The sequence below is a fragment of the Pogona vitticeps genome, chromosome 15, assembly GCF_051106095.1.
Source record: "Pogona vitticeps strain Pit_001003342236 chromosome 15, PviZW2.1, whole genome shotgun sequence".
Taxonomy (NCBI): domain Eukaryota; kingdom Metazoa; phylum Chordata; class Lepidosauria; order Squamata; family Agamidae; genus Pogona; species Pogona vitticeps.
In genome coordinates this window covers 23554-43991 of record NC_135797.1, presented here as the reverse complement: position 1 = coordinate 43991, position 20438 = coordinate 23554, and the positions used below count along the sequence as shown (strand labels likewise).

Below are 20438 nucleotides of genomic sequence, written 5' to 3'. Positions count from 1 at the left end.
ACGAGGCTGGCCCTTAAGGAAAGGATTAAAGGGGGTCTGGGTGGATTTCGCTCCCTCCCTCTGCCTCCAAACCCCATAGGAAATTCAGGGCGGGACTCGGCCTTGTACTCGTCTCCCTCACTTTTCACTGCATTAAAATATTTGAAGTGTTTCATGGTTGTTTCTTTTATTTATTTTTTATGTATGTAAGTATGCACGCATGTATTTATTGATGCGTGTGCTTGTTTGTTTGTTTGTTTGTTTGTTTGTTCTGCGATTTATATATCACCCATCTGGCAGCCAAGGCCTCTCTGGCCCGTTTGTTTGCGTTGCGATTGCGTTGCGGCCTTGCAGTCGTCTCCCTCACTTTTCACTGCATGAAATTATTTGAAGTTCTTCATGGTTGTTTCTTTGATTTATTTTTTATGTATGCATGTAAGTATGCGTGCATGCATGTCTGTATTTATGTGTGCTTGTGTGTGTGTGTGTGTGTGTGTGTGTGTTATTTATTTATTTATTTGCTTATTGATTTATGTGATTTATATGGCGCCCATCTGTCAGCGAAGGCCTCTCTGGCCAGTTTATTTGCATTTTGATTTTATTATTCCACCCTGGAGAGGAGAGGGAGCTGTCTTTTTCTTCCCACCATCAAGGGGGCCTGGGTTTGTGGCTGATTTCTACTGCTTTTAATTCCACCCCCTGGTCCCGCTTTTCTCCCCCTTTTCACAGCCGCTTGTACTTGTCATTTGGAATAACTGGATTTTCCCTTCCGAACCAGGTGTCGTTCTTTCAGTGAGCTCGTTCACGCGGATGCAGAGCTTCATCGTTCGTTTGCGCCACCCTGCAACCTCGAGGAGCGACCGGATCCAGAAAGGTCGGCGGGTAAGTGTGCAGGGGGCCGGCGGGATGGTAGGCATACCATGTGGGTCTGTCACGAGCCCCTCTGCCCCGTGACGGCCCTTGTAGTTGTTAACAGAGAAGAAAGGTGTGAAATAACGATTTAAAAAAACGCTCTGGGTAATTTTAACGCCCCTGGGCATGCACAGAGTTGCAGTTTTCAAACTTGCCGTTAGGATGGCCGGTCCAAAACAAAAAAGGATTAAGGCATTTGTGTGTACAGGTGCGTATGTCTCTCGGCCCTTTACGCCTGCAGGACATGGCGAGCGGTCTCCAGTCTCCCTCCCAGCTCGGGTTCGAGTCCCGAGGTGGAGATTCCTGAGGACTTCCATCTCCCCTTCTTTCCCGCCAAGGACGAGAGAAAGTGCAGTTCGGGGCTGAGTGCCGTGACCGTCTTCTTTGTGTTTCATGTAAGTTATTATTTTATTATTACTCTTCTTCTGGCTTTTATTGTTCTTGTCTCCTCCAGCGCGCACGGGGGGGGGGAGCAGGGCCGAAGGAAGGTTGGAGGACCCTCTCGCCCTACGCCGTGATCTGGCAGGCAGAGGAGGCCTTTTCTTTTTCCCTGTTCAGGCTGCCAGCAGACAGATTTCTGCCTTTGCTGTATTTATTCGAAGAGCTCAGGCGGCAGTGCTTCAGAGGAGTCTGTCATCCATTATTAGGGTTCTTTAAAACAAACGCACCCACGTTTCCCTGCATTCTTCCCATGAGTCTCAGTCCATCTGTAAGAGACGCAGACCCCCTTACGCTCTCGGTCGTGGCACTGTAGGATCCCACTCCCTTCTCTAAATCTCCAAAAAATACAGTGAAAGGGCCCACCAAGGCAGGGTGGGGAGGGGGATTGGAATCATCTATTTCTTAATATCCTAGTAAAGTGTCTTCTTTAAAGTACGTTCATCGCCAGCCGGTTTTACATCTGAACTTGCATGGGTAATGGGTAATGGTGAATATGCAAAAGGGTTGCCAATAAAACCTGAAAATTCTCATTCCCCCCCACCTGCATTCTCTTTTGTGTGAGCGCGAGTGTTACTTTTTAGACTTCAGGAAACGGCTTTGGGACCATGAGTTTCTTCTCTTATTTTATTTTCTTTTCTTTTCTTTTCTTTTCTTTTCTTTTCTTTTCTTTTCTTTTATTTTATTTTATTTATTTATTTATTTATTTATTTATTTATTTATTTATTCATTCATTCATTCATTCATTCATTCATTCATTCATTCATTCATTTATTTATTTATTTATTTATTTATTTATTTATTATGCCTCCCACTCTACCCAGAGGTCTCTGGGCGGCTTACAACAATTAAAATTCAATACAATAAAATATAAAATGATTAAAATACGATTAAAATACAATTAAAATTGCCATCATAAAGACCCACAGCTACGGGACGTGGACAACGGTAAAGAAGATCCAGGCGCAGACATCTGGTAGCTTTCCGATTAAACAGTGTACCAATTGAACAGCCGCCTAGAGTGGTCGAAATGACCAGATAGGCGGGGTATAAATAGAATAAAGAAATAAAGAAATAAATTGCCACCTGTTACAGCGTGGACAGTAGGGCAAAAAGCAATAATAATAATAATAAGAACAATAACAATAACTGCAACAATAATAATCATTTATAACTATATTTATTCATTACCGTTTCATGCAGTAATCTTATTAAGGCACACAAATATTTTAATTTAAAGAAAGGACGCTTAGTTCAAATGAGAAATTACAGATATCTAAAACCACCTTTACAAGTGGCTGATAAAGGAGAAAAGGGGAGGGGGGTTACTAATAAAAAGCAGGTGAAATAGACAAGCACCGAAAGTTCATTGAATTGCAGTCGTCCTCTTGAACGTTGGGAGACGAACCAGGAAAAAAAGACACGAGGAGGTTTCCTCCTCCCCAGTCCCTGGGAGAGCGAGGCGCCCTTCCTTTTCTTCCTCCACCTCCTCCTCCTCCTCCTCCTCCTAGGTCCCTCTCAGGATATGCCCCCCTCATCGAGCAGGAGCCGTTTAGGAGCCGCGCTTTTAATTCCCCCAGCCGGGAAGCCTGGGGGGGGGGGTTTGAAATGGCTAGGGTCCTCCGGCATGAGGCTGCCAGCAGAGGGAGCGGAGAAGTGGCCGGCCAAGGGAGTAGAGGCACCGTCTAGCCCGCTTGGACTCAGAGGGCCTTTCATGCTGACGTTCTAGCCTGCAGAACTCACAGGGCAGGTCCTCTGGTCCCGCCTCTTCCTGTTGCGTCGCCATGGAGCCGCTCCCAGCCAATGGAAATCAGAGGGCAGGTCCTCAGGGCCCGCCTCTTCCTGCAAGTCACCATGGGGACCTTCTAGCCCTTTGAACTCGGAGAGCAGGTCCTCCAGGCCCGCCCCTTCCTGTCCCGTTGCCATGGCGACGCTGGGACGCTAAAGGCCGGTGCGTCACGCTTTTCCTTCCCCACCGTGTCTCCCCATTATTTGTCCGGCCTGCCCCTGCGGCACCCAGAGGCTGTTCCGGCTGCAAGGCCGGTGGCAGACCCGGCCTGCGCTGGACGCTGCCCCGCTCCGACCGGGGACGGCGGCTGGGTAAGGAGGCCCGTGGGGGAGGGTGGGGTGACTGCTGGGACCCTTCTCCCCCACCCCATGATGGGCTTTGTAGTCCTTCGGGAGATGAATCTGATCCAAGGTGGGAAAGGCGGTCTTTGGGATTTTTCAAGTTTTGGGGCATGGGCAGAGTTACAATTGGTCTCCTCCCCACGAGGCTGGCCCTTAAGGAAAGGATTAAAGGGGGTCTGGGTGGATTTCGCTCCCTCCCTCTGCCTCCAAACCCCATAGGAAATTCAGGGCGGGACTCGGCCTTGTACTCGTCTCCCTCACTTTTCACTGCATTAAAATATTTGAAGTGTTTCATGGTTGTTTCTTTTATTTATTTTTTATGTATGTAAGTATGCACACATGTATTTATTGATGCATGTGCTTGTTTGTTTGTTTGTTTGTTTGTTCTGCGATTTATATATCACCCATCTGGCAGCCAAGGCCTCTCTGGCCCGTTTGTTTGCGTTGCGATTGCGTTGCGGCCTTGCAGTCGTCTCCCTCACTTTTCACTGCATGAAATTATTTGAAGTTCTTCATGGTTGTTTCTTTGATTTATTTTTTATGTATGCATGTAAGTATGCGTGCATGCATGTCTGTATTTATGTGTGCTTGTGTGTGTGTGTGTATGTGTGTGTGTGTGTTATTTATTTATTTATTTGCTTATTGATTTATGTGATTTATATGGCGCCCATCTGTCAGCGAAGGCCTCTCTGGCCAGTTTATTTGCATTTTGATTTTATTATTCCACCCTGCAGAGGAGAGGGAGCTGTCTTTTTCTTCCCACCATCAAGGGGGCCTGGGTTTGTGGCTGATTTCTACTGCTTTTAATTCCACCCCCTGGTCCCGCTTTTCTCCCCCTTTTCACAGCCGCTTGTACTTGTCATTTGGAATAACTGGATTTTCCCTTCCGAACCAGGTGTCGTTCTTTCAGTGAGCTCGTTCACGCGGATGCAGAGCTTCATCGTTCGTTTGCGCCACCCTGCAACCTCGAGGAGCGACCGGATCCAGAAAGGTCGGCGGGTAAGTGTGCAGGGGGCCGGCGGGATGGTAGGCATACCATGTGGGTCTGTCACGAGCCCCTCTGCCCCGTGACGGCCCTTGTAGTTGTTAACAGAGAAGAAAGGTGTGAAATAACGATTTAAAAAAACGCTCTGGGTAATTTTAACGCCCCTGGGCATGCACAGAGTTGCAGTTTTCAAACTTGCCGTTAGGATGGCCGGTCCAAAACAAAAGAGGATTAAGGCAGATGTGTGTACAGGTGCGTATGTCTCTCGGCCCTTTACGCCTGCAGGACATGGCGAGCGGTCTCCAGTCTCCCTCCCAGCTCGGGTTCGAGTCCCGAGGTGGAGATTCCTGAGGACTTCCATCTCCCCTTCTTTCCCGCCAAGGACGAGAGAAAGTGCAGTTCGGGGCTGAGTGCCGTGACCGTCTTCTTTGTGTTTCATGTAAGTTATTATTTTATTATTACTCTTCTTCTGGCTTTTATTGTTCTTGTCTCCTCCAGCGCGCACGGGGGGGGGGAGCAGGGCCGAAGGAAGGTTGGAGGACCCTCTCGCCCTACGCCGTGATCTGGCAGGCAGAGGAGGCCTTTTCTTTTTCCCTGTTCAGGCTGCCAGCAGACAGCTTTCTGCCTTTGTTGTATTTATTCGAAGAGCTCAGGCGGCAGTGCTTCAGAGGAGTCTGTCATCCATTATTAGGGTTCTTTAAAACAAACGCACCCACGTTTCCCTGCATTCTTCCCATGAGTCTCAGTCCATCTGTAAGAGACGCAGACCCCCTTACGCTCTCGGTCGTGGCACTGTAGGATCCCACTCCCTTCTCTAAATCTCCAAAAAATACAGTGAAAGGGCCCACCAAGGCAGGGTGGGGAGGGGCATTGGAATCACTCTACCCAGAGGTCTCTGGGCGGCTTACAACAATTAAAATTCAATACAATAAAATATAAAATGATTAAAATACGATTAAAATACAATTAAAATTGCCATCATAAAGACCCACAGCTACGGGACGTGGACAACGGTAAAGAAGATCCAGGCGCAGACATCTGGTAGCTTTCCGATTAAACAGTGTACCAATTGAACAGCCGCCTAGAGTGGTCGAAATGACCAGATAGGCGGGGTATAAATAGAATAAAGAAATAAAGAAATAAATTGCCACCTGTTACAGCGTGGACAGTAGGGCAAAAAGCAATAATAATAATAATAAGAACAATAACAATAACTGCAACAATAATAATCATTTATAACTATATTTATTCATTACCGTTTCATGCAGTAATCTTATTAAGGCACACAAATATTTTAATTTAAAGAAAGGACGCTTAGTTCAAATGAGAAATTACAGATATCTAAAACCACCTTTACAAGTGGCTGATAAAGGAGAAAAGGGGAGGGGGGTTACTAATAAAAAGCAGGTGAAATAGACAAGCACCGAAAGTTCATTGAATTGCAGTCGTCCTCTTGAACGTTGGGAGACGAACCAGGAAAAAAAGACACGAGGAGGTTTCCTCCTCCCCAGTCCCTGGGAGAGCGAGGCGCCCTTCCTTTTCTTCCTCCACCTCCACCTCCTCCTCCTCCTCCTAGGTCCCTCTCAGGATATGCCCCCCTCATCGAGCAGGAGCCGTTTAGGAGCCGCGCTTTTAATTCCCCCAGCCGGGAAGCCTGGGGGGGGGGGGTTTGAAATGGCTAGGGTCCTCCGGCATGAGGCTGCCAGCAGAGGGAGCGGAGAAGTGGCCGGCCAAGGGAGTAGAGGCACCGTCTAGCCCGCTTGGACTCAGAGGGCCTTTCATGCTGACGTTCTAGCCTGCAGAACTCACAGGGCAGGTCCTCTGGTCCCGCCTCTTCCTGTTGCGTCGCCATGGAGCCGCTCCCAGCCAATGGAAATCAGAGGGCAGGTCCTCAGGGCCCGCCTCTTCCTGCAAGTCGCCATGGGGACCTTCTAGCCCTTTGAACTCGGAGAGCAGGTCCTCCAGGCCCGCCCCTTCCTGTCCCGTTGCCATGGCGACGCTGGGACGCTAAAGGCCGGTGCGTCACGCTTTTCCTTCCCCACCGTGTCTCCCCATTATTTGTCCGGCCTGCCCCTGCGGCACCCAGAGGCTGTTCCGGCTGCAAGGCCGGTGGCAGACCCGGCCTGCGCTGGACGCTGCCCCGCTCCGACCGGGGACGGCGGCTGGGTAAGGAGGCCCGTGGGGGAGGGTGGGGTGACTGCTGGGACCCTTCTCCCCCACCCCATGATGGGCTTTGTAGTCCTTCGGGAGATGAATCTGATCCAAGGTGGGAAAGGCGGTCTTTGGGATTTTTCAAGTTTTGGGGCATGGGCAGAGTTACAATTGGTCTCCTCCCCACGAGGCTGGCCCTTAAGGAAAGGATTAAAGGGGGTCTGGGTGGATTTCGCTCCCTCCCTCTGCCTCCAAACCCCATAGGAAATTCAGGGCGGGACTCGGCCTTGTACTCGTCTCCCTCACTTTTCACTGCATTAAAATATTTGAAGTGTTTCATGGTTGTTTCTTTTATTTATTTTTTATGTATGTAAGTATGCACACATGTATTTATTGATGCATGTGCTTGTTTGTTTGTTTGTTTGTTTGTTTGTTTGTTTGTTTGTTCTGCGATTTATATATCACCCATCTGGCAGCCAAGGCCTCTCTGGCCCGTTTGTTTGCGTTGCGATTGCGTTGCGGCCTTGCAGTCGTCTCCCTCACTTTTCACTGCATGAAATTATTTGAAGTTCTTCATGGTTGTTTCTTTGATTTATTTTTTATGTATGCATGTAAGTATGCGTGCATGCATGTCTGTATTTATGTGTGCTTGTGTGTGTGTGTGTGTGTGTGTGTGTTATTTATTTATTTGCTTATTGATTTATGTGATTTATATGGCGCCCATCTGTCAGCGAAGGCCTCTCTGGCCAGTTTATTTGCGTTTTGATTTTATTATTCCATCCTGGAGAGGAGAGGGAGCTGTCTTTTTCTTCCCACCATCAAGGGGGCCTGGGTTTGTGGCTGATTTCTACTGCTTTTAATTCCACCCCCTGGTCCCGCTTTTCTCCCCCTTTTCACAGCCGCTTGTACTTGTCATTTGGAATAACTGGATTTTCCCTTCCGAACCAGGTGTCGTTCTTTCAGTGAGCTCGTTCACGCGGATGCAGAGCTTCATCGTTCGTTTGCGCCACCCTGCAACCTCGAGGAGCGACCGGATCCAGAAAGGTCGGCGGGTAAGTGTGCAGGGGGCCGGCGGGATGGTAGGCATACCATGTGGGTCTGTCACGAGCCCCTCTGCCCCGTGACGGCCCTTGTAGTTGTTAACAGAGAAGAAAGGTGTGAAATAACGATTTAAAAAAACGCTCTGGGTAATTTTAACGCCCCTGGGCATGCACAGAGTTGCAGTTTTCAAACTTGCCGTTAGGATGGCCGGTCCAAAACAAAAAAGGATTAAGGCATTTGTGTGTACAGGTGCGTATGTCTCTCGGCCCTTTACGCCTGCAGGACATGGCGAGCGGTCTCCAGTCTCCCTCCCAGCTCGGGTTCGAGTCCCGAGGTGGAGATTCCTGAGGACTTCCATCTCCCCTTCTTTCCCGCCAAGGACGAGAGAAAGTGCAGTTCGGGGTTGAGTGCCGTGACCGTCTTCTTTGTGTTTCATGTAAGTTATTATTTTATTATTACTCTTCTTCTGGCTTTTATTGTTCTTGTCTCCTCCAGCGCGCACGGGGGGGGGGAGCAGGGCCGAAGGAAGGTTGGAGGACCCTCTCGCCCTACGCCGTGATCTGGCAGGCAGAGGAAGCCTTTTCTTTTTCCCTGTTCAGGCTGCCAGCAGACAGATTTCTGCCTTTGCTGTATTTATTCGAAGAGCTCAGGCGGCAGTGCTTCAGAGGAGTCTGTCATCCATTATTAGGGTTCTTTAAAACAAACGCACCCACGTTTCCCTGCATTCTTCCCATGAGTCTCAGCCCATCTGTAAGAGACGCAGACCCCCTTACGCTCTCGGTCGTGGCACTGTAGGATCCCACTCCCTTCTCTAAATCTCCAAAAAATACAGTGAAAGGGCCCACCAAGGCAGGGTGGGGAGGGGGATTGGAATCATCTATTTCTTAATATCCTAGTAAAGTGTCTTCTTTAAAGTACGTTCATCGCCAGCCGGTTTTACATCTGAACTTGCATGGGTAATGGGTAATGGTGAATATGCAAAAGGGTTGCCAATAAAACCTGAAAATTCTCATTCCCCCCCACCTGCATTCTCTTTTGTGTGAGCGCGAGTGTTACTTTTTAGACTTCAGGAAACGGCTTTGGGACCATGAGTTTCTTCTCTTATTTTATTTTATTTTATTTTATTTTATTTTATTTTATTTTCTTTTCTTTTCTTTTCTTTTCTTTTCTTTTATTTTATTTATTTTATTTTATTTATTTATTTATTTATTTATTTATTTATTTATTTATTTATTCATTCATTCATTCATTCATTCATTCATTCATTCATTCATTCATTCATTTATTTATTTATTTATTTATTTTGCCTCCCACTCTACCCAGAGGTCTCTGGGCGGCTTACAACAATTAAAATTCAATACAATAAAATATAAAATGATTAAAATACGATTAAAATACAATTAAAATTGCCATCATAAAGACCCGCAGCTACGGGACGTGGACAACGGTAAAGAAGATCCAGGCGCAGACATCTGGTAGCTTTCCGATTAAACAGTGTACCAATTGAACAGCCGCCTAGAGTGGTCGAAATGACCAGATAGGCGGGGTATAAATAGAATAAAGAAATAAAGAAATACATTGCCACCTGTTACAGCGTGGACAGTAGGGCAAAAAGCAATAATAATAATAAGAAGAACAATGACAATAACTGCAACAATAATAATCATTTATAACTATATTTATTCATTACCGTTTCATGCAGTAATCTTATTAAGGCACACAAATATTTTAATTTAAAGAAAGGACGCTTAGTTCAAATGAGAAATTACAGATATCTAAAACCACCTTTACAAGTGGCTGATAAAGGAGAAAAGGGGAGGGGGGTTACTAATAAAAAGCAGGTGAAATAGACAAGCACCGAAAGTTCATTGAATTGCAGTCGTCCTCTTGAACGTTGGGAGACGAACCAGGAAAAAAAGACACGAGGAGGTTTCCTCCTCCCCAGTCCCTGGGAGAGCGAGGCGCCCTTCCTTTTCTTCCTCCACCTCCACCTCCTCCTCCTCCTCCTAGGTCCCTCTCAGGATATGCCCCCCTCATCGAGCAGGAGCCGTTTAGGAGCCGCGCTTTTAATTCCCCCAGCCGGGAAGCCTGGGGGGGGGGGGTTTGAAATGGCTAGGGTCCTCCGGCATGAGGCTGCCAGCAGAGGGAGCGGAGAAGTGGCCGGCCAAGGGAGTAGAGGCACCGTCTAGCCCGCTTGGACTCAGAGGGCCTTTCATGCTGACGTTCTAGCCTGCAGAACTCACAGGGCAGGTCCTCTGGTCCCGCCTCTTCCTGTTGCGTCGCCATGGAGCCGCTCCCAGCCAATGGAAATCAGAGGGCAGGTCCTCAGGGCCCGCCTCTTCCTGCAAGTCGCCTTGGGGACCTTCTAGCCCTTTGCACTCAGAGAGCAGGTCCTCCAGGCCCGCCCCTTCCTGTCCCGTTGCCATGGCGACACTGGGACGCTAAAGGCCGGTGCGTCACGCTTTTCCTTCCCCACCGTGTCTGCCCATTATTTGTCCGGCCTGCCCCTGCGGCACCCAGAGGCTGTTCCGGCTGCAAGGCCAGTGGCAGACCCGGCCTGCGCTGGACGCTGCCCCGCTCCGACCGGGGACGGCGGCTGGGTAAGGAGGCCCGTGGGGGAGGGTGGGGTGACTGCTGGGACCCTTCTCCCCCACCCCATGATGGGCTTTGTAGTCCTTTAGGAGATGAATCTGATCGAAGGTGGGAAAAGCCACCAAGTCTCTGGGCATGTGCAGAGTTACGGTTGGTCTCCTCCCCATGAGGCTGGACCTGAAGGAAAGGATTAAAGGGGGTCTGGGTGGATTTCGGTCCCTCTCTCCCTCCCTCCCTCCCTCCCTCTTTCTGCCTCCAAACCCCATGGGAAATTCAGGGCAGGACTCATCCTGGTAGTTGTCGCCCTCACATTAAATGACTTGAAGTTCTTCATGCTTCCTTCTTTTATATATTTTAATTTAATTACTTAACTCAACAGTGGCCAGAGGATTGGAAAAGATCAGTCTACATCCCAATCCCAAAGAAAGGCAGTGCCAAAGAATGCTCCAACTACCGTACAATTGCACTCATTTCACATGCTAGCAAGGTTATGCTCAAAATCCTACAAGGTAGGCTTCAGCAGTATGTGGACCGAGAACTCCCAGAAGTGCAAGCTGGATTCCGAAGAGGCAGAGGAACTCGAGACCAAATTGCTAACTTGCGCTGGATTATGGAGAAAGCCAGAGAGTTCCAGAAAAATATCTACTTCTGCTTCATTGACTATGCGAAAGCCTTTGACTGTGTGGACCACAGCAAACTATGGCAAGTTCTTAAAGAAATGGGAGTGCCTGACCACTTTATCTGTCTCCTGAGAAACCTATATGTGGGACAGGAAGCAACAGTTAGAACTGGTCATGGAACAACTGAGTGGTTCAAAATTGGGAAAGGAGTACGGCAAGGCTGTATATTGTCCCCCAGCTTATTTAACTTATATGCAGAATACATCATGCGGAAGGCTGGACTGGAAGAAACCCAAGCCGGAATTAAGATTGCCGGAAGAAATATCAACAACCTCCGATATGCAGATGATACCACTCTGATGGCAGAAAGTGAGGAGGAATTAAAGAACCTTGTAATGAGAGTGAAAGAGGAGAGTGCAAAAAACGGTCTGAAACTCAACATCAAAAAACTAAGATCATGGCCACTGGTCCCATCAGCTCCTGGGAAATAGAAGGGGAAGATATGGAGGCAGTGTCAAATTTTATCTTCCTGGGCTCCATGATCACTGCAGATGGAGACAGCAGCCCTGAAATTAAAAGGCGCCTTCTTCTTGGGAGGAAAGCGATGACAAATCTTGACAGCATCTTGAAAAGCAGAGACATCACCTTGCCAACAAAAGTCCGAATAGTCAAAGCTATGGTTTTTCCTGTCGTGATGTATGGAAGTGAGAGCTGGACCATAAAGAAAGCAGACCGCCGAAGAATTGATGCCTTTGAATTGTGGTGCTGGAGGAGGCTCTTGAGAATCCCCTGGACTGCAAGGAGAACAACCCTATCAGTTCTAAAGGAAATCAACCCTGAGTGCTCACTGGAAGGACAGATCCTGAAGCTGAGGCTCCAGTACTTTGGCCATCTAATGAGAAGAAAAGACTCCCTGGAAAAGACCCTGATGTTGGGAAAGTGTGATGGCAAGAGGAGAAGGGGACGACCGAGGATGAGATGGCTGGACAGTGTCTGCGAAGCAACCAACATGAACCTGACACAACTCCGGGAGGCAGTAGAAGACAGGAGGGCCTGGCGTGCTCTGGTCCATGGGGTCACGAAGAGTCGGACACGACTAAACGACTAAACACACACTTATTTAATTATATATTTATTTGATTTATATAATGCTCATCTGGCAGCCAAGGCCACTCTGGGCTTTTTGTTTGTGTTGCGATTTTATTATTTCACCCTGGAGAGGCGAGGGAGCCGTCTTTTTCTTCCCAGCATCAAGGGCACCTTGGGTTGTGGCTCATTTATACTGCTTTTAATTCCACCTGCTGCCCCCTGGTTTTCTCCCCCTTTTTACAGGCGCTTGTACTTGTCATTTGGAATAACTGTATTTTTCCCCTCTTAAGCAGGTGTCGTTGTGTCCATGAGATCGCAGAGTTTCATAGTTCATTTGCTCCAATCAGTGCGCCACGTGGCTCTCATAAGGATGGAGGTTCCATATGGAACTGCAGTTTTCTCCATTTTCCTTCAATCAAAGTTAGAAAAAAATAATATTTGAACGTCTGTGACAAACTAGCGCTAAATAGGCAGCAACGGATGGTGATGCAGGGTAACGCCAACAGAGTAAGGTCACGTTCATTTACCGAGAGGATGTCGCACAAAGTTGACAGCCAGCGGCAGAGGTGGGAAAAAATATCCTGAAACTCAGGTTTCCAAGACACTATTATTTATTTATTCATTTTAGCTAAAATACTTTTAGCCCCCCTTTCTCCTTAAAGAGGCCACTTACATTGTTAAAAGACAATAGTTAAAGCAGAAACAAGGACTATCCAACAGTGGTTTACATCATTAAAAGGCCATATTTGAATTTAGGACCAATGAATACAGAGAGGCACCTTACATCAACCAAACATTATATTAAAGGTAAAAACAATATATGAATATTATAAATAAACAAACTAAAATCAATCTGAATAAAGCAAAACACAAGTAGTACTAAACATCCAGTCATAGGTATAATGTATGAAAATCCACCTAAAAACCACACTTAAGTAGCCAGACAGTCTGGGAAGATTTGCCTGAAGAGAAAGGGCTTTATAGGTCAAAACCAGCTGTTTAAATTGAGCCCCGAAACAATCGGCAGCCTGCGGAGCTGCCGTAATACAGGGGCGGCGCGATCAGTATGACGACCCATAGTCCGCAATCCGGCCGCCGCGTTTGAGTCCTGCGGAAGCGTCGTGACACTTTCCATCGACGGGACCACATGGAGCCTGTTAGCCCACTGGTTCTTAACCTCTGTTACTCGGATGTTTTTGGACTGCAACTCCCAGAAGCCTTCACCATCAGCTCTGGTGGCTGAGGTTTCTGGGAGTTGCAGTTCAAAAACACCTGAGTAACAAAGGTTAAGAACCACTGTGTTAGTCAATCTAGATTGATTACTAAGCTGCAATAATGGGTACTTCTTGAGCCTACAGTGGCTCCTTATGATACACTGCCCGTATATGATTAACCCGCACCCCACCCCCACAGAAGGCCAGACTCCTGGGCTCTTTCAGAAGCCACGCTGATCCAAGGCTAGAGGTAGGGGTGTATTTATTTATTTTATATCCCGCCTATCTGGTCTTACGACCACTCTCATGTATGATGAGCAACTGTCTCCAAGTGAAGATTAGTGAGTACTTGCAGAGTGTATCCTGTCTGTTTTGGATAGCCTCTGAAGGAAAGTCTATGAAGGGATTTCCTTCATCCCGTCATCCTATAAAGAAAAATACAGAATTAAATCTCGTGCACCAACTCCCCTGCTATAGAAGGCTTACACCTTCCTCTGTATAGGAAGAGACACCAAAGCATCCTTGAAGAAAAGCCCACAAAGGGATTGCCTTCATCCTGTCATCCAATAAAGAAAAAACTAAGCTTGCCATATTAATGTTAAGAAGCAGATTAACATGAAAAGCATTCCTTTGCATTTTGTTTCTTTCTCTTTTGGCAGGGAACAAGAAAATAAAGCATAAGAACACTAATACTAATAGAGAAAACGGAAGCTCCTCGTCCACACGTTCATAGAAGAACTTTCAGTGGCTCCATGAAGCTACAAGCGCCTCCTCCTCATGTCTCCGATGCTCCTGTCAAGGCAAAGTAAAATATTTAGTCTCACCGGATCGCTTCCTACAAATCCGCTTCATCCATAGAACCTGACAAATAGCCCTGCAACTTAGACGACGATGAAGATTTTATTCATTTGACGTTTTTCTACCCTGTCTTCCTGCTAAAAACAGGACCCAAGGGGACTCACAGCATTAAAAGACAATATTTAAAAGTTAAAATCAGTCATTAACCCAACAATTTGTAGAACATCGTTATTCCTATCATGATTATTGCTAACAAAAATACCCAGTTTGCTGTAGTAGAGAGAGCGCGTTAATAAATCAGCAAGCCTGGGTTCAAATACCCACCGAGAGGAGTAACATTGAATTAAACAAGAGCATTGAATTAACATTCTGCTGTTGGATGAAAATTGGTATCATTCACTTTGAAACCTAGGCGTTGTTTCTTGCATACAATTTTTCCACCCAGAACACACAGGCAGGGGTGGCTGCCAGTTTTTGTTTATTAAGTACATGCCTAGAAGAGACAAACCCACTGCTTTATTTTCCTGTTTGGGAATGTCTTCTATTTTTTTGTTTGTTTTTGCCACACCCCCTGAAAGAGGTTTTGGGGGGAAAGAACATACCTTAGGCAACATTCAATTCCCTGAAATAAAGCCAACGTTGCATAAGTCGTTGTTTTGTCAGGTTTTTTTTTTAACGCACACTTAGAATGGCCAAATTAGAAATTCCAAGTTCCCGATTTATTTAGTAGATTTGGAAACCCAAGTTGAAGAAAACTAAGATTGACCAGTGCCTGATGTTTCATCCGAGAAGCCAAAATAGGAGGACAGTATTTTTAGGCAGCACTATTTTCATTCACCAATGCATATTCAGTTTGTTGTACAATACGTTCATTTCATTTTGCAGTTGAGTCATTTTAGCAGCCTGTCGTCATTCAAGAGGAAATCTTTGAAGCGAAGACGCTGCTTAACAGTCTCAGCAACACATAGGCAAGAATAGGAAAACATTAACCCCTGCAAATTACTGAGCCGAAACCTCTGCAGAGCACAAGATACATTAAAAAGGGGGGTGTTTGGCTATTTGATAGGGGTCGGGTGGGGAGACAGTAGATTAGACCCTCCTGAGCAACCACTGGATTGCAGTAGAGTAACACAGGTCCCCCACGAGAGGTTTTATCAGAGAGAGTCAAGATTTCCAACCTACCGGAGGCGGCTAAAAAAAGAGGTAATAAACGACTTGACTTTGCGTAGAAAAGGCTGCCAAAGTGGCTCAAACTTTTTTAGGGGCTCGTCAGATGGAAATAACCCCCCCACCCCGCTGAACACTATTCATTGAGGAAAAGCCTGCCTGAAGAGACAGGTCTCCACCTGCTTGGAGAAGGACAGCACGGAGAACACTTCTCCTTTCAGGGAAGAGATGCAGCGTACCAGGAGCAAGATGCTCGCAAAGCATCATGTCAGGTTACCGGGTTTGTTTTTTCACAGCCAAAACCAAAGATTTTGTGTCCTTGTAAAGGGTAGAGTTAGTTCTTGTGGACTGAGGTCCATTTCAGGAGTCAAGAACCTGTGCTGCTTTTAAGATCACAAGTTTCCCCTTTAGGCATTTGTTGGGGGACTCCTGGATGACTTCCAAGGAGGGGGAGCCCTATTCTTCAGGCTTTCCCCACCGAAATTCCCATGGCTGGAGGTGAGGCGGGGAGGACCAGTTTTTCCACTGGTACCAAGAGTACCAGGCTGTTAAAAAAGACCCAGGCACAGTAAGCGAAAAATAGAAAGCAAAAAAAGAAAAGAAAGAAAGAAAGAAAAGAAAGAAAGAAAGAAAGAAAAAAGAAAAGAAAAGAAAAGAAAAAAAGAAAAGGAAAGTGTGCTGCTTCTATACCGCCCCATAGTGCTTCAAGCACTCTCAGGGTGATTTACAAGTTAATTATGCAGGCTACACATTGCCCCCACCCAGCAAGCTGGGTACTCATTCTACCAACCTCAGAAGGATAGAAGTCTGAGCCAATCTTGAGCCGGCTACCTGGAATCGAACCCCAGGTCGTGAGCAGTTTTGGCTGCAGTACAGCATTTTAACCAGTCCACCACGAGGCTCTCATAAGGATGGAGGTTCCATATGGAGCTGCAGTTTTCTCCATTTTCCTTCAATGAAAGTTAGAAAAAAAATAATATTTGAACGACTGTAACAAGCTAGCGCTAATTGGACAGGAACGGGTTGTGATGCAGGGCAACGCCAACAGAGTAAGGTCACGTTCATTTACCGAGAGGATGTCACACAAAGTTGACAGCCAGGGGCAGAGGTGGGAAAAAATATCCTGAAATTCAGATTTCCAAGACACTATTATTTATTTATTCATTTTATCTAAAATACTTTTAGCCCGCCTTTCTCCTTAAAGAGGCCTCTTACATTGTTGAAAGACAATAGTTAAAAGCAGAAAGAAGGACTATCCAACAGCGGTTTACATCATTAAAAGGCCATATTTAAAGTTAGGACCAATGAATACAGACAGGCACCTTCCATCAACCAAATATTATATTAAAGGTAAAAGCAGTATGTGAATATTATAAATGAACAAAGTAAAATCACTCTGAATAAAGCAAAACACAAGTAGTAGTAAACATCCAGTCATAGGTATAATGCATGAAAATCCACCTAAAAACCACACTTAGGTAGGCAGACACTCCGGGAAGAGTTGCCTGAAGAGAAAGGGCTTTATAGGTCAAAACCAGCTGTTTAAATTGAGCCCAGAAACCGATCGGCAGCCTGCGGAGCTGCCATAACACGAGGGCGAGGCGATCCCTATCAGGAACCACAGTCCGCAATCCGGCCACCACGTTTTAGTCCTGCGGAAGTATCTTGACACTTTCTATCGACGCGACCAGTTGGAGCCTGTTACCCAATCTGGATTGATTATTAAGCTACAATAAAGGGTACTTCTTGAGCCCACAATCACTCCTTATGATAAACTACCCCCATGGGCTTAACTCCCACCCCCACTCCACCTGCACAGAAGGCTAGACTGCTGGTCTCCTTCAGAAGCAACGCCGACGCAAGGCCAGAGGCATGGGATGTACGATGAGCAATTGCCTCCATGTGAAGATCCCTGAGCGGTTGCAGAGCGGATCCCGTCTGTTTATGGATCTCCATAGGAAGATAGCGAAAATAACCCCTGAAGGGATTTCCTTTTCCCCGTCATCCTATAAAGAAAAATACAGAATCAAATGTCCTGTACAGCAGTGGTCCCCAACCTTGGGCCTCCAGATGTTCTTGGACTTCAACTCCCAGAAATCCCGGCCAGAAGAGGTGGCGGTGAAGGCTTCTGGGAGTTGTTGTCCAAGAACATCTGGAGGCCCAAGGTTGGGGACCTCTGCTGTACAGAATCCCCATCCTAAAAAGACAGCTATAGATTGCTTACACGTTCCTCTATATAGGAAGAGACACGAAAGCATCCTCGAAGGAAAGGCCACGAAGGGATTTCCTTCGTCCTGTCATCGTACAAAGAAGAAACTAACCCTGGCACATTAACGTTAAGAAGCACATTAACATCAAAAGCATTAGTTTACATTTTGTTTCTTTCTCTTCTGGCAGGTATTAAGAAAAAGAAACCACCACAGCACACGTTCCTTTATCAATACTAATAGAGAAAATGGAAGCTCCTATTCCACACGTTTATAGAAGACGTTTCGGCGCAAGCACCTCCTCTCGACGTCCCCGACGCTCCTACTAAGGGAAAGTAAACTATTTAGTATCACCGGATCGCTTCTTACAAATCCGCTTTGTCTAGAGAACCCGACAAACAGCCCTCCAACTTATGAGTTCTAAGACGACCGTGTAGATTTTATTCATTTGAAGTTTTTCTACCCTGTGTTCCTGCTGAAAACAGGACCCAAGGTGACTCACAGCATTAAAAGACAATATTTATAAGTTAAAATCAGCAATCAACCCAAAAATTTGTATAACATCGTTATTCCTATCCTGATTATTCCTAACGAAAACATCCAGTTTTGTGTAGTGGAGAGAGTACGTTAAGAAATCAGGAAGTCCGGGCTGAAATCCTCGTTGAGAAACATCACAGAGCATTAAATTAAGCATTCTGCTCTTGGTTCTTAACCTTTGTTACTCGGATGTTTTTGGACCGCAAGTCCCAGAAGCCTTCACCATCAGGTCTACTGACTGAGATTTCTGGGAGTTGCAGTTCAAAAACACTGAGTAACAAAGGTTAAGAACCACTGTGTTAGTCAATCTAGATTGATTACTAAGCTACAATAATGGGTACTTCTTGAGCCTACAGTGGCTCCTTATGATACACTGCCCGTATATGATTAACTCCCACCGCCACGGAAGGCCAGACTCCCGGGCTCCTTCAGAAGCAACGCTGATCCAAGGGTACAGGCAGGGGTGTATTTATTTTATATCTCGCCTATCTGGTCTTACGACCACTCTCATGTATGATGAGCAATTGTCTCCAAGTGAAGATCCCTGAGTGCTTGCAGAGTGTATCCTGTCTGTTTTGGTTAGCCTCTGAAGGAAAGTCCATGAAGGGATTTCCTTCACCCCATCATCCTATAAAGAAAAATACAGAATTAAATCTCGTTCACCAACTCCCCTGCCGAAAAGACAGGTATAGAAGGCCTACACCTTCCTCTATATAGGAAGAGACACCAAAGCATCCTCGAAGAAAAGTCCACGAAGGGATTTCCTTCGTCTTGTCATCCTATAAAGAAAAAACTAAGCTTGCCGTAGTAACGTTAAGAAGCACATTAACATGAAAAGCATTCCTTTGCATTTTGTTTCTTTCTCTTTTGGCAGGGAACAAGAAAATAAAGCATAAGAACACTAATACTAATAGAGAAAACGGAAGCTCCTCTTCCACACGTTCATAGAAGAACTTTCAGTGGCTGCATGAAGTTACAAGCGCCTCCTCCTCATGTCTCCGATGCTCCTGTCAAGGCAAAGTAAAATATTTAGTCTCACCGGATCGCTTCCTACAAATCCGCTTCATCCATAGAACCTGACAAATAGCCCTGCAACTTAGACGACGATGAAGATTTTATTCATTTGACGTTTTTCTACCCTGTCTTCCTGCTAAAAACAGGACCCAAGGGGACTCACAGCATTAAAAGACAATATTTAAAAGTTAAAATCAGTCATTAATTCCAAAAATGGTAGAACATCGTTATTCCTATCATGACTATTGTTAACAAAAATACCCCGTTTGCTGTAGTAGAGAGAGCACGTTAATAAATCAGCAAGCCTGGGTTCAAATACCCACTGAGAGGAGTAACATTGAATTAAACAAGAGCACTGAATTAAACATTCTGCTGTTGGATGAAAATTGGTATCATTCACTTTGAAACCTAGGCGTTGTTTCTTGCATACAATTTTTCCATCCAGAACATACAGGCAGGGGTGGCTGCCAGTTTTTGTTTATTAAGTACATGCCTAGAAGAGACAAACCCACTGCTTTATTTTCCTGTTTGGGAATGTCTTCTATTTTTTTGTTTGTTTTTGCCACACCCCCTGAAAGAGGTTTTGGGGGGAAAGAACATACCTTAGGCAACATTCGATTCCCTGGAATAAAGCCAACGTTGCATAAGTCGTTGTTTTGTCTGGTTTTTTTTTTAACGCACACTTAGAATGGCCAAATTAGAAATTCCAAGTTCCCGATTTATTTAGTAGATTTGGAAACCCAAGTTGAAGAAAACTAAGATTGACCAGTGCCTGATGTTTCATCCGAGATGAAACATCAGGCACTGAAACAAAATAGGAGGACAGTATTTTTAGGCAGCACTATTTTCATTCACCAATGCATATTTAGTTTGTTGTATAATACGTTCATTTCATTTTGCAGTTGAGTCATTCTAGCAGCCTGTCATCATGGAAGAGGAAATATTTTGAACGAAGCTGCAGCTTAATAGTCTGTGCAACACAGAGGAAACCATGAAGTCCTTGAAATTACTGAGCCGAAGCTCTGGACAGCACAAGATCCATTAAAAAGAGTTTGTTTGGCTATTTGATGGGGTCGGGCTGGCAGACAGTAGATGAGACCCTCCGGGGGGGGGGGAATTGCAGTAGAGTAACACAGGTCCCCGACTATAAGTTTAATCAGAGAGAGCCTAGATTTCCAAACAACCGCAGGCAACTAAAAAGGAAGGTAATAAACGACTTGACTTTGTGTAGAAAAGGCTGCCAAGGTGGATCAAACCTTTTCTAGGGGCTCGTCAGATGGAAACACCCCCCCCCGCCCCGCTGAACACCCAATTTATCACCCCCCCAACAAACTTTGAACGTTGATCTGAAGAAAAAGGCCTTCTTGGTTAGGCTTGGCTACCTGAAATCCGAAACGAACTTGGGGAGAAAGCGAAGAAGAAGCAGCAAGAGCAGCAGCCGCCGCCGCCGCCGCCGCCGCCGGTCTCCTCCGGTTGACGATACAGCGTCCAGCCAGCAAACCCCACCCCTCCCGTTTAGTTTATATACGAAACGCGCGAGGTGAGTGGCTCTACGTCACGAGAC

General features: G+C 46.1%; 2 long non-coding RNA genes across 6 annotated transcripts in view; one reads left to right on the top strand and one right to left on the bottom strand.

Annotated features, from left to right (window-relative positions):
* LOC110090224 (uncharacterized) overlaps nt 1-19521 on the top strand; it is a 27269-nt gene extending 7748 nt beyond the window's left edge. For all 3 annotated transcript variants that reach the window (XR_013539433.1, XR_013539434.1, XR_013539432.1), the window contains 7 exons: nt 758-861; nt 1133-1286; nt 4355-4458; nt 4730-4883; nt 7544-7647; nt 7919-8072; nt 13811-19521. This is a non-coding gene — a long non-coding RNA (uncharacterized LOC110090224). The remainder of the gene's footprint in view (nt 1-757; nt 862-1132; nt 1287-4354; nt 4459-4729; nt 4884-7543; nt 7648-7918; nt 8073-13810) is intronic.
* On the bottom strand, nt 12531-20438 carry LOC144584931 (uncharacterized). 3 transcript variants are annotated; one of them, XR_013539430.1, is made up of 5 exons: nt 20257-20438; nt 18769-18867; nt 16928-17122; nt 15907-16066; nt 12531-13943 (listed from the first exon to the last, which is right to left on the bottom strand). It is a non-coding gene; the product is annotated as an uncharacterized LOC144584931 (long non-coding RNA). The 3 variants fall into 3 exon arrangements; XR_013539429.1 differs by having other exon boundaries at nt 16928-18867; nt 20257-20397; XR_013539431.1 differs by lacking the exon at nt 18769-18867 and having other exon boundaries at nt 20257-20394.